General features: G+C 39.7%; 1 protein-coding gene across 1 annotated transcript in view; it reads left to right on the top strand.

Moving 5' to 3' along the window:
• DENND2C (DENN domain containing 2C) overlaps positions 1 to 15,475 on the top strand; it is a 132,428-nt gene that overhangs the window by 37,398 nt on the left and 79,555 nt on the right.

Below are 15,475 nucleotides of genomic sequence, written 5' to 3'. Positions count from 1 at the left end.
TTTGTTACCCAGTTTTCATAGTTTTTATATGTATATGCATATTTTAATCTGATTGTCAGTTATTTACATTCAGGATTGAGGTTTACCTTATGTGTTAGAGGCCTCTTAGAATGTTTAGCATCAGAATTAGGATTCATTATAAAGTTTTTTAGCATAATAGACCTGGTTGAGCATTTCCTAATAGCCCCAAAGTAGGTTTTATACTGGTCGAGAATATTGCAAAACTGTGCCTTTAATAGGTGTAAAGTTAATGTTTTTACTTCTAAAATGAGATCAGAATAGAGTAAGTAATGAAATTTAAACAAAAATGTTATAGAACTATGTGGAGGATATTTCTCTCAATGACTCTCTTCAGACCTTGGACAAGTCACTTAACCCTCCATTATATCAGGTACAGATTTAGATTGTAAGCTTTCTGAGGTAGGGAAATACTGTACCTGAATTGTAACTTTCTTTGAGCTTGGGTTTGGAAAAGCAAGTAATTAAATCGAAAATCAATATCACATGGGCTGAATGAGAATTCTAGAACCTTAAACTTTGGAATATCATTTGAATCAGCACCAACGCATGGTGATGCCTGGTTCAAACTTTTAGTATGCACTTAGTATTTAGTATTTCTTCTGTATTAGTCTGATCACATTATATTTATTTATTTATTTTATTTATTTAACATTTTTCTATACCGACCTTCAAGGTTGAATACCATATCATATTCAGTATATTATTTAGAACAATTGGGAACAGAGAGGATCTCTGCTTTAATGAAAGTTTAATTCATTTTTTTGTTTCGATGCTTCTCTGACCCTAATTATGGGGCCAGCTTAATTGTTCTGGATGATTCTTGGGCAGGGTATTCTATCCCCACTGTATATATGATGTTAAGCACAAGATTGATGCTCAGCAATTAACTATACAATCATGTCTTCTGGCTGCAATAATCGTTTGCAACTTTTTTTATAGTCTGGTCTGTTGCAGAGGTGAAACTTATTTTTTGCTTTTCTTTTAAGCCTTAATTTATAAAATAAATTAACCATAAAAAGTACATTAAATTAAAAACAACAAAATAAATAAAAAATAGGACAGAATCATTACAGTGTAATTGAAACAGTACAGAAAGGGAATATGTAACTCAACTGTAAATAAAATATCTATTAGGGATGTGCATTCATTTGAAACAAAAATGGAAAATGGGACAAATGAGCCCATTTTCATTTCATATCAAACAAGATCAGTTTGCCCCCCCCAAAAAAAACCCAAAAATTTTCATTTTCATTTGTTTTCTGCAAAATATTGCAAATAACGTGTGCTGTTTGAAATACTTTGCTGAAAATAAATGAAAACGAAAAAAAATCAAATGACTCAAAAATGAAAAACAAAAACAGAAACAAATATTTTGGCCATGCACATCCTTAATATCAATAGATGTTAAATTTAATACTGAAGAAGACCGCATATATCTTAGGGCAAATAGGCAACACTTTTCTAGTGCTTGAACTGCACAAAACCTAAAGGGATACAAGGCAGAAACAGTGTTTCATTACACAATTCATATTGGGTAAGCTGAGACATCATAAATAGACTAGCCCAAAGTCACAAAGAAACTTAAGTGCAATGAGGAACCTCCAACTCATATCCCAGGATTTTTCCTGACTTGTAGTTCATTGCACTAACCTTTCTTAGTCACATCTCTCCCTTAGTAAAAATATTTAAAGAAAAAAAAAAAAAAGAAAATGCTATATAAGGAGCACAATAAAGTGCATACTGAAGTGCAGTACTCAGAAAAAAAGCTAATAAGCTATATATAAGTATTAAAAAAAAAAACTAAAAAGAGAACAGCACAAATTGTAAATGCAAAAGCCTTGAGTATCTTTAAAATATATAAAAATGTCTCAAAATTCTAGATTCCTTTTCCTAGCTGAGCCCCAGCAAATCATGATTTCAGTGGATTTGTCCTCAGGTATGGACAGTTTTCCTCACTTAAAAAGTGAATGTAATATGAAATTCAGAAAAAGCTTTATTTCGATCAAGAGACCATCTAACTATAATAAAGAGGAAAGTTGCCTTGCGCCTGCATCGTCAGTAAGCAAATTGAACTCTGTCTTTCTCCCTCCCTCCCTATACTTTTCAGCTCTCTGTATGGAAATTAAGCTTTGCTCCTCTCTCCAGCTCCACCCCACTCCCCAGTTCCATTCTCTCTATCTGTATTGTCCAGTCCACTCTTTACTATCACAAATGGAAACTGAATTCCATCCCTCTCTTGCTGTACTTTCCAGTTCTGCTCCCCTTTCTCTCCAAATTGTCAAATTTACTCTCTATTACTGTTATGTTTGGCAGCCTGCGGGACGTCTCCGCAGACCGCCACACTCACCCCCATCGCCACAGCAACTGGGTCTCACTCCCGCAGTGGGACCCGCTGAGCCTTGCACATGCGGCAAACACCGCCATGATCACTGCCTCCAGCCAAACCCATAGGCTTGTGTGCATCATCATCTCCTTTAAAGGGCCCATGGCAGGAAAAGGCCACAGCACCCATGGATGATGTCAGCAATCTTAGCCCTATATAAGGGCTCGCTGGACTCCCTCAACTCACCTCAGTAATGGGTTTCCTGCATTTCTTGCAGTATGTGTTGCCAGTATTCCTGTGCCTTATCTTTTCATCCAGCCTTGCCTTTTCTCATCTTCCAGCCCAGCCTCATTCAGCTTTACCTCACCTTCCAGTCCAGCCTTGCCTCGCCTTCCAGCCCAGCCTCGTCCAGCCTTGTCTTGCCTTCCAACGCAGTCTTTCCTCGCCTTCCAGTCCTGCTTTGCCTTGTCTTCCAGTTCCAGCTTCGTCCAGTCTTGTCCTCCAGTCCAGCCTGTCCAGCTAGCCTTCTTGTTGTCAGTGTCTCCTGTGTGTCCATATCTCCCTTGGCTCGTGACTCCAGATCTTGACCTCCTGCCTGGATCTGACTGTGATTGCCTGCCCCCTGGAGCTGACCTCTAGCCTGGACCTGATTACGATTGCTTGCTGCCTGGATCTTACCTCTTCCTGGACCTGACTACTCGCGCTTACTGCCTGCTTCGACCTTGGCTCTCTTCTGACTTCCGTAAGCCTGCTGTCTACCTTGCCTCTCGTGTGTCTCTGTAACTACCACCTCTGTCCTAGGGACTCACCTGAGTCTTGCAAGCTGCCTGAATCCAAGGGCTTAACCTGCAGAGAAGACAGCTGGTAAAAACGAAGTTCCAGATTGTCCCATCACAGGGCGCATTTGCCAGTGTAGGCCTTGGGGGCTCACCCTCGGGGTTGCATTAACTATGCCGCAGCTCTAAGGGCTCACACACCCTGTATCCATTACAACTTCCACACAGTTCACCTGAGCTGAACACACATTGGGGTAGATTTTAAAAGGCCTGCGCATCCATGTGCTTGTGGTTCCCGGCATGCGCATGTTATAAAATGCGATTCCTGCGCACATGGCATGCACATGTGCGGGTGGCCTTCTCTGTGCGCGGGGGGGGGGGGGAAGGATTTTAAAAGAATTGCGCGGTGATGCAATCAGGCCTTTGCCCAGTTCCCTCCCAGTCTGCTACCATAAAAGAAGCAGACTGGGAGGGAACTTCCCTAACCCTATCCTTCCTCCCTCTTCCCTCTTCCCCGACCCCTAAACCTACCCTAACTATCCCCAATCTTTTTTTTATACTTATTCCTCTTCTGGAGCACAAATAAACTCCGCGCACCAGCTAGCTGCCGGCGCACATTTTGCCGGGACAGCGCCTAATGGCGCTGTTCCGGCCCGCCCCCAGCCTGCCCCTTTTTTCAGGCCTGGCACTTCTGTGCGTATCGGGAGTTGCGCGCTTGGCCAGGCTCTTTCTAAAATGCGCTCGGGTGCGCAAGCCCTGCCAATCGCATAACACCCCGATATTTGCGCGCACGGGCCTTTTAAAATCAATTTGTTAGTCTACTACTACACATCTAAATTATGCACTTCCTACACTTCAGAGTATTTCCCTATCCTTGGACAAATTTGTATTACTGGTATAATACAACAGTGATAGTGAGAAGAGAAAATACCAACAATACTGATGCAAAAATGTAAGAATCCAGTGTAAAGTTTGGGATGAATGTGATGAATTCTACATCTGGGCAGCTTTTCTAATATCAAGGTCTGGTGTAATATGTCTTCATTGATTTAGACCTTTTGAAACTGTGCCCTATAATTTGAGGGTGTCATCATAGGAAAAGGGCGAGGCATTAAGGTGGACACCTATTAGGTTTTTTACACATGACACTTTACATTGTTCTTCTGCCAAGAATTTCATTGTAAGAAAAATTAAGGTTAATTGCTGGATTAGCAGATTTGGGAGGAAGAAGTCTGCCTCTGGTTTACTTGAGAAAAAAGTCTTTGGGGAGTGTAATAAAATATTTTTACCTTTACCCTTTTGGTGCTGCCTGCTGCTCAGTGGAAATAAGAGACACACACAATATTATATATGTATATATTGTAGTAAAAGTGATGGCTATAATAAAAAGCAATATTCTGATTATACATGGCCATTTATGAGAATGACACAAAAAGAGAGAGAAAGAGAAAAAACTATTTTACAAGGAGATGTCTTTGGTGGTTGCTTTGCAAGCAGATGAGTTCTGGTCTCCTGCTTGGCCCCCTTCAAGCAAGTACGGCAATTCGGTAGTCCCGCTGAGTGTAGGGAGTCAACTTTCCTGGTAAAAGAGGACTTCAGCACTACAGACAGATCTTTTTGTGGTCTCTTCTATCTGTTCTGCTTTCCTTCTTGTCTGGCTTTCTTTTATAAGATCTTTTAATGGCACATGCGTAGTCTTTTCTTCATTGTTTGTTAAAACAGAGCCAGCCAACTCCCCAAATCTGGAAGGACAGAGGGACCCTGGAACCACATGTCTTGGCTTTGTTAGTTCCTCAGTTTCTGTTACCGTACAAGCAGTGGCTGCAAGAGCTATGCAAAGGAAAGGGGCCCCATAAGAAAGGCACACACATCTATATAAGTATTTCATCATAATATTTACATCTTTTCTGCTTGCTATTAAGACTTCCCTTCTAAACAATACTGCCTCATTTAACTTTCTCTCTGAGCACAACAATATTCAGCAAGCAAAACACCCTAAAATAATGCATACTGTCTGTGCATGTACTATAAAGTTGGTGAGGTACGCGCATACTGCCAAATTGGAGGAAACAAATTTACATCCCTAATAACAAATGGAAATAAAGGTCAATAAAAAATTATTTAAGGTGAATCCTTTGTATTGGACTAGCAATACATTTCTTGGCTAGCTTTCAGGAACATACACTCCCTCAAGTTAAAACAAAATAAATAACAAGTAAATGCTCATACACTAAGTGTAGGCTTCGCCACCCAAGCTGTCCCATTTTTGCTTAAGCAGATATATGTATTCATAATAAGAGGACATTTATAGAGTGGGCATATAATTTCCCAATCCTCAGAGAAGACTTGCAATGGTGTGTAAAAGACCTACTGAGCGACATATATATATATATATATATATATATATATATATATACAGCTATATATTTATATCTATAGATATATAGCTATATATACCAGTGGCTGCTAGATATCTGGATAAATCACTTATCCAGCTACCTTTTAGCCACATAAAAAGTGGGCGGGCAGTGGGCAGATCAGGGAGGTGCAATTTATCCAGTTAACCAGATAAGCAGCGATATTCACTCTTTTCCATCGATAAACAGGCTGAATTAGCCATGCTATTTGGGGTGACGGCACCGATGGCGCACTCTCGTGGACATTTCTTCTCCAAGACTAAAAAACCTTGCTGTGCTACGCCTGCGAGGCACTTCCCACGCGCAGTGCATCATCACTCTCTTCAGTTTGTTTTTTTCCATGCTTATGCAGAAATGTTTTTCTCTCCATCTCTCTCTCTTCAAAAATTTTTTCTCTCACAACTTCGTGCTAGCGATTCCCAAAACAGCACTTTTCAGTGCTACATGACCTCAAAAAAACCAGAATTCAAATATTGACACAATCATAATTATTGCTATATTTGCCTCGGCCCAAACCACAAACAAGCAGGTATGTCACCCAGGGCTCAGAAGCAGAGGGCCGCAAAGATTGCCAGCCTCCAGGACCATGCGCCCACCCCAGGATTTTCAGTTCAGTTGTCCCTGGGCCCAAAATTCAGATCCCATGATTTGGCCAGAAGATCTTCAACGGTTGAACCAAAAACAAAGAAGCATCCTGGGCTTGAGGTCGAACCGGCACTGAAAAAGATAAAATCTGAACCATCAACTCAGGTTCCGTGCGATCCCAATGTAATGGTACCATCTGCGCTGCCAGAAGACCAGCACAAGGAAAGAAGTAAGTGCGTCCTCTTCTAAGTGCCAGGATTCTTCCACGCAAATGCTGAAAAAGGCATCGGATGAAAAGCGTGCTGCTATGGTCTCAAGCCATCGGTGCAAGCCTCAGGACAGAAACCAAAGTGTGCACTTTCGACCCAGATAGCGTCGCACCCTACGAAGCACGACGCATCAGTGCAGACACACCATCCGACGCATGGTGCCTCTTCGACTCAGGGAAAACATTCATCGTCATCAAAGATAGGAGATCTCGGAGTCCCAATGTCTCCCATGACAAAAGTGATTCCCGAAAGGTCCAGAGCCATCAGGAACATAAAAGCAGATCGCCATCACGTTCTGACTGCAGTATAGATCCCATACCTCATATCTTGTCGCAGCCCTCTAGGGTATCTCCACCAAAGCACGCAATTATCTGTGCTTGATTTGAAATGAATGAATGAACATTGCAATTATAGTGGTGTTCTTTATTATAAAATTATTAATTTTCATATTTCTTCTGCTAAAATGAAGAAATAGGTGAATAATTCAATGGTTTGATTCAATAATTGCACTACTGTCTGCAGTTGTGTACTGGAAGTTTCCTTTGGTAAAAATATTTTACTGGCTAATTAACTTAATTTGAGACATCGGATAGTAAGATGCTTTTGTCAGCTTATGTGTAAAGCCTTATTTCTATCAGAATATATTATTCAAGTTGCTGAAATCACAGTTGATTCCTAGAAAACAGAGTTGTCCAATTTTGATCAGATTCTCCTGTTTTATATTCTTCATGAATAGTAATATTTTTTATGAATGCCTGCCACATAGGACGTGGTTAGTGTTTTCAAATGCAGCCACCATGGATGAAGGCGTCAGGTGTAGCCAGTTTTCAAAGTGTTTTACCCATGCTAATTAGCTGTCTGAAAATTGTGTCGTCGTTCCCCCCCCAATGCTGCTAAATGTTGGTACATTCCAAAAAGCACCTACATTGAGAGGAGGCATTTCTGGGGGCAAGTTTAAGTTGGTGAAGGGAAAGTGTGTAGATGGCATTTCTAAATCTTCGTATGTACTTTTCCAGCAACATTCTAGCCTCAGAAAAAGCAGTTGGAGGTAATGTACAAACTTTGTACCTACAGCAAGTTTCAATGTGCTGCCTTTATCCCAATGTGAACAATTTGAAAATTTCCCCTGGGTATTTGAGGTAAAATTGTCAAGTTTTGGTGGCTACACTTGGAGGCTTTAAAAAAAAAAATGTTTATTATGAGAACCTCTGTTCTAAATGATAGTCCATCATAGCCATGCTATAGATATAGGAGACAGAGATACTCTAGTTGTTGACATGTAACTTAGTATAGCCATCTTTTTTCAAATAAATTCCTCTATTCAGAATGGGGACAAATTTAATCACAGCTTACTGGATTCTTAAATTACTTCTATTTAAATATTGCTTTTCAGATAAGAAAGAAAAGAATTGGGAGGCCATTGAGTCCAGTCTTGGTGGCCACACCCAACTAACATGGTGTTGAACCCGGCCCATTCACCCCTCATCCACAACTGGAGAGCAGGGTACAGGCGACGAGAAATAACGGAAGAGTTGTACATGCCTCCTGTGGGATTGGGATATGGTCAAAATGAGTGAAGACTGCTGGTTGGCTGAGAGACCTGGGGAGGGGGGTCATTTGACTTTAAAAGCAGATGGCTCACTGGAAATGTTCTCTTCGCTCAGTTCATCAGGCACAAGACAGCCCTTCTTCCCTCCCTTTGTTTTTTTAATGGGAGTTGTCTGCTGAATTTTGAATCTGGTGTTGGATCACATTTTGGGGACAGGAGAACCAAGCACATTTGCTGGTTTCTATGGGGTACTGCTTAAGTAGGAAATTAATCCTGTGATTTTGGGGTTGGAGGATGCTGCTGGTGTGCTGGTGACTGCACATTGGATATGGGGGCCGGTTGATGGCCCCTGGTGGTTATTTCCCAAGGATCCTTTCCTGCTTGATCATGGCAGAGGAAGGACTCAATTAATGCGGTGGTGTCTGCGGTCCAGGTGGGTCATAGCTAGGCCCTGCTGAGATGTGTGGGAACGCCACCCAGGCTTCGAGGTAGGCATGGGACAGGTGTTCCTTGTTACAGCTAGGGATATATTTTACACAATAAAGCTGTGGCCTTATTTACCCCAAAATGTTGTCATTGTTTTTGTAGCAAGATGGTGAGTATGGATGGGCCAACTGGTACTGGCCCATCCATTTATGTTAATAAAATAGGAAAGCTTACATCATGCCTTAGAATTCAAAATTATTATAAAACTGCAGAAGACGATGCCAATTGTGGGCCTATTTACTAAAGGTTGTCTCCCATGCTTGGTAAATTGAGTCCTATGATTGTCTCATTCATATTGTGTTTCTTTTGCCCAGTGAATACAAATGTAGAAAAAGTAAACCATGTTATCAGTTGTGTAACAGTTTGCACCACTATAATAGCATGATAGTCCACTTAAAGATTAAATAAAAATGTGGAGCACTGAGGATGTCAGACAAGATCAATAGATTTTTCCCTCTTCATCTTTGTTTGGATTCTCTTTTTTGTACTACTGATATTCTGTCAGAAAATGGGAAATCCATGTTTTAACTGGAGTCATCCAGCTAATTTTTAGTAAGAGTCAGTACTCCCTCCCTTTAAGCGTCTTCAACATTAGGCAAGAGATCTGTGCATTGAATTCCCAAAATCTTTTAGCTCTGAGAGTAGATTATATAAATTTAGGGTTAAAGTTTGCATAAATATCTCCACAGCCAAGTGACAGCAAAATAAAGTGATTCCAGATCATATTTGATTCTTTGGTGATTTGGCTTCATATTTGTTTACTTTTGGCTTATAATTTGAGGGCTAATAGGACTCCTTTTGAATAGATGTATTATAGAGCATTTGTTCTAGAATGGTAAATACATGTAGAAGGATGGTAACTTTGAAACAGCTGCGTGGAATGCACATTTATGCGCATATGCTGGCTCGTGCCAAAGGACATGGCCATGTAATAAACACACGTATATGCACGCATGGTATAAAATAGACTATACGCGTATACATATGTGCACAATTTTATATGGATGCATGCAAGTGTGCGCAAATGGTGCCTCTGTCGCGTAAGTGGGGGAATTTTAGTATATGCACGCTGATGCAAATACCAGTTTCCCAGTTCTTTCCCAGTTTGCTCAGATAAAGGATAGGAATTCCTAACGCCTCCCCCCCCCCAGTTAATTAGCCTCCCTTTTACCTTGTACCCTTATAACCCTACTGACTAATCCAATATTATTTTGTTTTAGGACTTGCACGCTATCCATAGCAGAAGTAAAGTTACATGGTAGAGGATCCCGGTGTGCGCTTGTGCATACAAGTATTTACACGCTGGATTCATTCATAAATCCTGGAACGCCCGTGCCTTTCCCAGACCATGCCCACGCCCCACCCCTTTTTCATACAAAAATTTTTGTGTGCATATTAGGAGATATGTGCGTACGCGGGTGCCTTTTAAAATCTGCGCATTGCACGCCGGCCGACTTCTGCGCATATCTCTCAGCGTTGGCGCTCTCCAGGATTTTAAAATTCATCCCATGAATATAAATTTGGGATGAATTTTGAAGCATAGAGTTAACTGGATGCATCTGGTAGAAAACCGCAGTTAAGAGAATTTAAACAAGACAAAAGTTATTAGAGGAAGTGGCATCTTCTCTAGTTGTTACTGTAATGCTAATGTTGTTCCCAGGAGATTGATTAGGAAATGAAGTGCACCTGAGCTTTGATCTTACTTGGTTCCCATGCTAAGCTTATTTTATTTATTTATTTAAAATCTTTTATATTCCACTTCTTGCCGATTACAAAGTAACAATCATAAAATTATACTAACATCACATAAAATACATCATTATAATAAAAAACAACTAAAACATAAGCTAGTATACAGATCTATGAAGCAGCAAGAAGTTGTCTCCAGGAAGTCCTTTTCAAAATCTGGTCAGTACCTTTTATACAAAGTTTATGCGGTGGTGAGTGATACATGTAAATACTTGTATGCACAAGCGCACACGGGTATATATTCTACTTTTGTTTTTAAGTCTGTATAAGCTCTAGATTTTAAAATCTGTTACAATAAAGAATGGACATGATATAACACTTCCAATTATGTATATTTTTATGAGCTATGTTACCGTAAAGTCTTGGCACTTGTTTAGCACTAGAATTTATTTTCTCTTTCCAATATTAATATTTGTGCCTTATTGTAAACCGTTATGATGGTACCTAACTTAATGACGGTATAGAAAAGTTTTTAAATAAATAAAATAAATCAATAAATCTCAATAAATTCCATCAATAGACAGTCATACTGTTTCTTCCTCAGCTGAATTTAAAATTGCATATAAAGCTATATGAAACGTTCCCAAAAATGAGCCTTTAAGATGCATGCAGCAAAGTATTTACAACATGGGAAAAGCTTTGCAAGTTAGCAGTAAAATACTATTGGAATTGGGTTATCATAAAAGAAGAAGCATCACAGGTAAAGCAATTTTTTAAGTTGTAGAAGTGTCTAGAAAACAGAACTACTGCTGCTGCTGCTGCTGCTTCTTGCCTAATGGTGAACCACCACACAGGCTTCTGAGGCATGATTTGTAATACATCTTGCTTATTTACACCATTTTTCACAATAATGTTTATTGTTACGTTCCCTACAGAAATTCACGCATGCAGTACACACATCCCCTGCATGAGGGGATTTCTGCACGAGGCTACAAGCCTGTAGCACACATGCATTTTTGTAGGGTTATAGTCCAGCCCTTGTTGGCCTGTCTCAAAGTATGTGCACCAAATGAAAATTCCAAAGTATCAAAAAGGACACTTTCACATCTTCTACAGGAGGTCAACAAAACTGAACAGTTACGTTCTGCTGTTCTATTGTTTTATGTGAAATGTAAGTAAAGTAATTGCTTTTTCAAACCACATATTTAGGAATAATGAAACATTCAAAAGTGTTATTGAACATAGAGAGAACTTTTCAAAAGCATTTCCACAGGTAAAACGGTGCTTTAACTGCAGAAATGGGCTGTTATAAAGTTGCCTTCCTTGCATGTGGATAAACTTCTATGCTTATGTCCTGCATGCACGTAAGTTTTCTCAGCCTGAGCAGAGCTATTCCTGCTAGCAGTTAGGAAGAGGTTTGAACTTACATGCATGCATACTTTGGATTTTCAAAACTATACACTTAAAATTTCTCAAAAAATGTCTGCAAACATTTTAGCAGGTATAATTGTGTGCAGATAATTTTAGTGGGATAATTTTGAAAGCATATGTGTATAAATTTGCTTTGAAAGTGTTGTAACTTATATGCATTTTTGCCTGTTTTCTTATATGGGCAATTACAAAATTACCCCAAAAGATTTGGTACAACAGGTATCTAATAGTTTGATCAAATTCATGAGAAATTTCCTCATGAAACATAATAGTGGGAAGAAAGGGAAGTAAGATGCAATGAAGATTATAAATTAAGTATACTTATTGCTGATATGATGCGCTGATTTGTTTATTGTGAAAATCATTCAAATATGGATAGATGAATGCAGATATCCATAATAAAACAGAATGGATCATTTTCATTTTTAGATCCTTTTTCAGGAAGTGAAGATTTTAAGAAAGGAAGAGGAAATGTTTCATTATGTGAGAGAATATAACTGAACAGAATTTGCCAGCCTTACACTTAGGACAGACATTATATAGATATTCTGTTCAGAATGTTAGTTCTCTTCTTGCAGAACTGTTTACAGTCAGCAAGATCTTTTTATGTAAATGCCACAGGCTTCATACTATAATAGCACTCATCAAAATGTTATTTTTGTACACACATATTTTTTTAGAAAGAAAAGGCCTGTGTTATTTAAAGCTCAGACTGCAAATGACTACGTTCTGCAGAAATTCCAAGTGTTTATGGTGAGATAAGGACATTTAAACAATGAATATTTTGTGGCTATATCAATTTATCACTGTCATTTGTGGAATTCCAAGACAAGCTTGGAGTCATGGGCTCATCATGAAATCCCATATGGTAATGGAAATAGCTTCATTTAAAGTATCACTGACATTGCATTTTTTTCCCTATAAATGTATAAAAGTCACCTTGCCCTCAGAAAGTCATAAGCAAGTTTTTCACCTGTTCTGACAGATAAATCAGAACTTTGTAGCAATGCAAAAACTGATTTCTAAAGGCTAACCTAATAAATTATATACAGCAAAATGGATTTTTGAGAATCTGAGACCATGAAGATTGTCTTTTTAAATGACATTTAAAGATATTGGAAAGGTAATTTTAAAGAATTTTATACATATTTTTTCTGTTTACTGAAAATTTTTCATTGGACATGGTTTTAGATTTTGAAGGATATTTAAAGGTGTATCTTATTTTGGAGCATCAAATGTGTTTTCTTCTGAGCTGAATGTGGACATGTTCTTAGGAGACTTGTATTGAAAAATCAAGAATAATATAGGTAGTGTTTGTTTGCCCTTTCCAAACAATCAGTTGATAGTTTATCAGATCTTTCTGATTGGAATTTCTTTCTTTTTTTCATATTATATCATTATGACGCTGTGTATGCATTGCAGTTCTGCAGTCAGGGGATCCTTAAATTGGAGGTCCTTGCAAAATGTAGAGTATCTTTAGGTAGGAATGGAATAGTAAGCGGAACTTGGTAACTGGAGTCAGGACTTCAAGTTTGCAGAGCTATCAGATCCTTCCTGACATAGTGGATGAGAATATTTATCTTATTATCAGAGAGGTAGCTGTGTTAGTCTATAGCAGCAAAAACAAATAAAAGGATGCTGGCACCTTATGGACTAACCGATTTACTGAGTCAAAAGGACAAGAATTGACAGAGTGGACTCTTGTCATCAAAAGTTCATGCCTCAATAAATCAGCTAATCTACTCTATAAAGTGCAATCAGTCTTTTGCTGTTTTTATTTTACTATGTCAACAATGTCTCTGTTCTTCCCCTCAGAAGCTTCCAGGTAGTATGTAAGTCAAAACATAGTAATATTGCTGAAGTATCATGATTATATTGGTTCTTGGATAAAATGTGCCTCATTAAGTGATTATTACTCTTAAGAACATAAGAAGTGCCATGCTGGGTCAGATCAAACTCCATCGATCCCAGCATCTTACCTCCAATAATGGCCAGGCCAGATCACAAGTATCTGGCAGAACCCCAATATTTCTTGTCTCTTATTCCCAGGTATAAGCACTGGCTTTCCCAAGTCTACTTGGCTAATAACTGTTTATGGACTTTTCCGACAGGAACTTGACCAGCCCTCTTTGGAACCCCACTATGGCCTAGATTTATCAAATTGCTGTAAATATTGCATGTGATAGAAAAAGGGGCAGGTTTTATGGTAATTTCCTAATTATTACAATGTGTTCTTCACATAGGTATTACTGCAAAGTGTGTTAACTTTTTGCACTAATACCTACATTATTACATTTTCCTACCTGCAAAGGAGAGAGAGAGAGACTGAGAGACTATCTGCAAGGCCTTTGTAGTAGTTAGCTATTTATATCTCTATTGGAGGCCCACCTAGTAACTCGAGGTGAGGTTTAGGTAGGAGTTAGGGGCCACCTTTACATGCAGAGTGAGACATATGAACAGAATAGTACACTCCTGTGAAGATTTGATGTTCTTCGGAGTGAGGAAACTCACACAAAGATGAGATTTGTACCATGTTCACTCACCCTAGCTTGATGGACTCTCTACCTGGGTAACATCAAGCTAGGGTGAGTGAACATGGTACAAATCTCATCTTTGTGTGAGTTTCCTCACTCCGAAGGAATCAAATCTTCACAAGAATGTGAAGATTTGATTCTGTTCGTACGTCTCACTCTGCATGTAAAAGGTGGCCCCTAACCCCTACACTACTACCTAAACCTCACCTTGAATTACTAGGTGGGCCTCCTATAGTAGCATAAATAGATGCTTACTATGATGCCACACCCCCAGAGGCTCTCCCTCTCCCCACCGCAAATTGCGTTATGGGCTTAATACAATTGAAAAAGGTGTACTTATTTTTGGCAGTAAAACTGCGCGATATCCTGTGTTATGGCTTTGCAAAGTGAAAAGCCAGCCCACTTTTTCAGAAATCCCGCTTCAGACTCTTCCCCAATTCCTCCCCTTTTAAAAATTTGCATCGCGCCATGCGTTATGGCATTTAGCGCGTGCATTATGGCGTTTTCAGATGCGTTTTTCGCATACAAAAACGTGTTAACGCATGTGAAAATGCCATAACACGATTTGATAAATGACCCTGTATATTAGTTATTTTGACCACATGCTGTGGCAACAGATTCCATAGCTTAATTGTGTGCTGAGTGAAAAAATATGGGGCACTCCACTAATGAACTTTCTCTATTAGGAAAACTGACCATTTAATCCTACTCTCTGATTCTTGTCTTTTATCCAGTTACCAGTCCACAGTATGACACTACTTCCTATCCCATAACTTCCCAATTTCCTGAGGAGTCTGTCATTATGGACTTTGACAAATGCCTTCTGAAAATCCAAATACACTATGGGGCGGATTTTAAAAGGGTTACGTGCGTATATTACGTGCATAACCCCGAAAACCCGCTCCTGCACGCGCAGAGCCTATTTTGCATAGGCCCAGCGACGTGCGCAAGCCCTGGGACGCCAGAGGCAGGCATAAATAAAAATTAAAGGTGGGGGGGATTTAGGTAGGCTGGGGGGCGGGGAAGGGAGGGGAAGGTGGGGGGGGGGCGGAAGGAAAGTTCCCTCCTAGGCCACTCTGATTTTGGAGCAGCCTCGGAGGGAACGGGGAAAGCCATCGGGGCTCCCCTAGGGCTCGGCGCACGCAAGGTGCACAAGTGTGCACCTCCTTGCGCGCGCCGACCCTGGATTTTATAACATGTGCACGGTTGCGCACACATGTTATAAAATCGGGCATAGATTTCTGCACGCCGGATTGTGCGCACAAATCTACGCCCGCGCTTAGGTACAGATATCTGGCCCTATATTAACTGGCTTTATCTGCATGTTTATTTACACCTTCAAAAAAATCTAGTAAATTGTCAGGCAAGGCTTCCTTTTGCAAAATTCATGTTGAC

Source organism: Rhinatrema bivittatum, chromosome 12, assembly GCF_901001135.1.
Source record: "Rhinatrema bivittatum chromosome 12, aRhiBiv1.1, whole genome shotgun sequence".
Lineage (NCBI taxonomy): Eukaryota > Metazoa > Chordata > Amphibia > Gymnophiona > Rhinatrematidae > Rhinatrema > Rhinatrema bivittatum.
The sequence above is the reverse complement of the archived record's forward strand: the minus strand, read 5'-3'. Positions and strand labels throughout refer to the sequence as shown.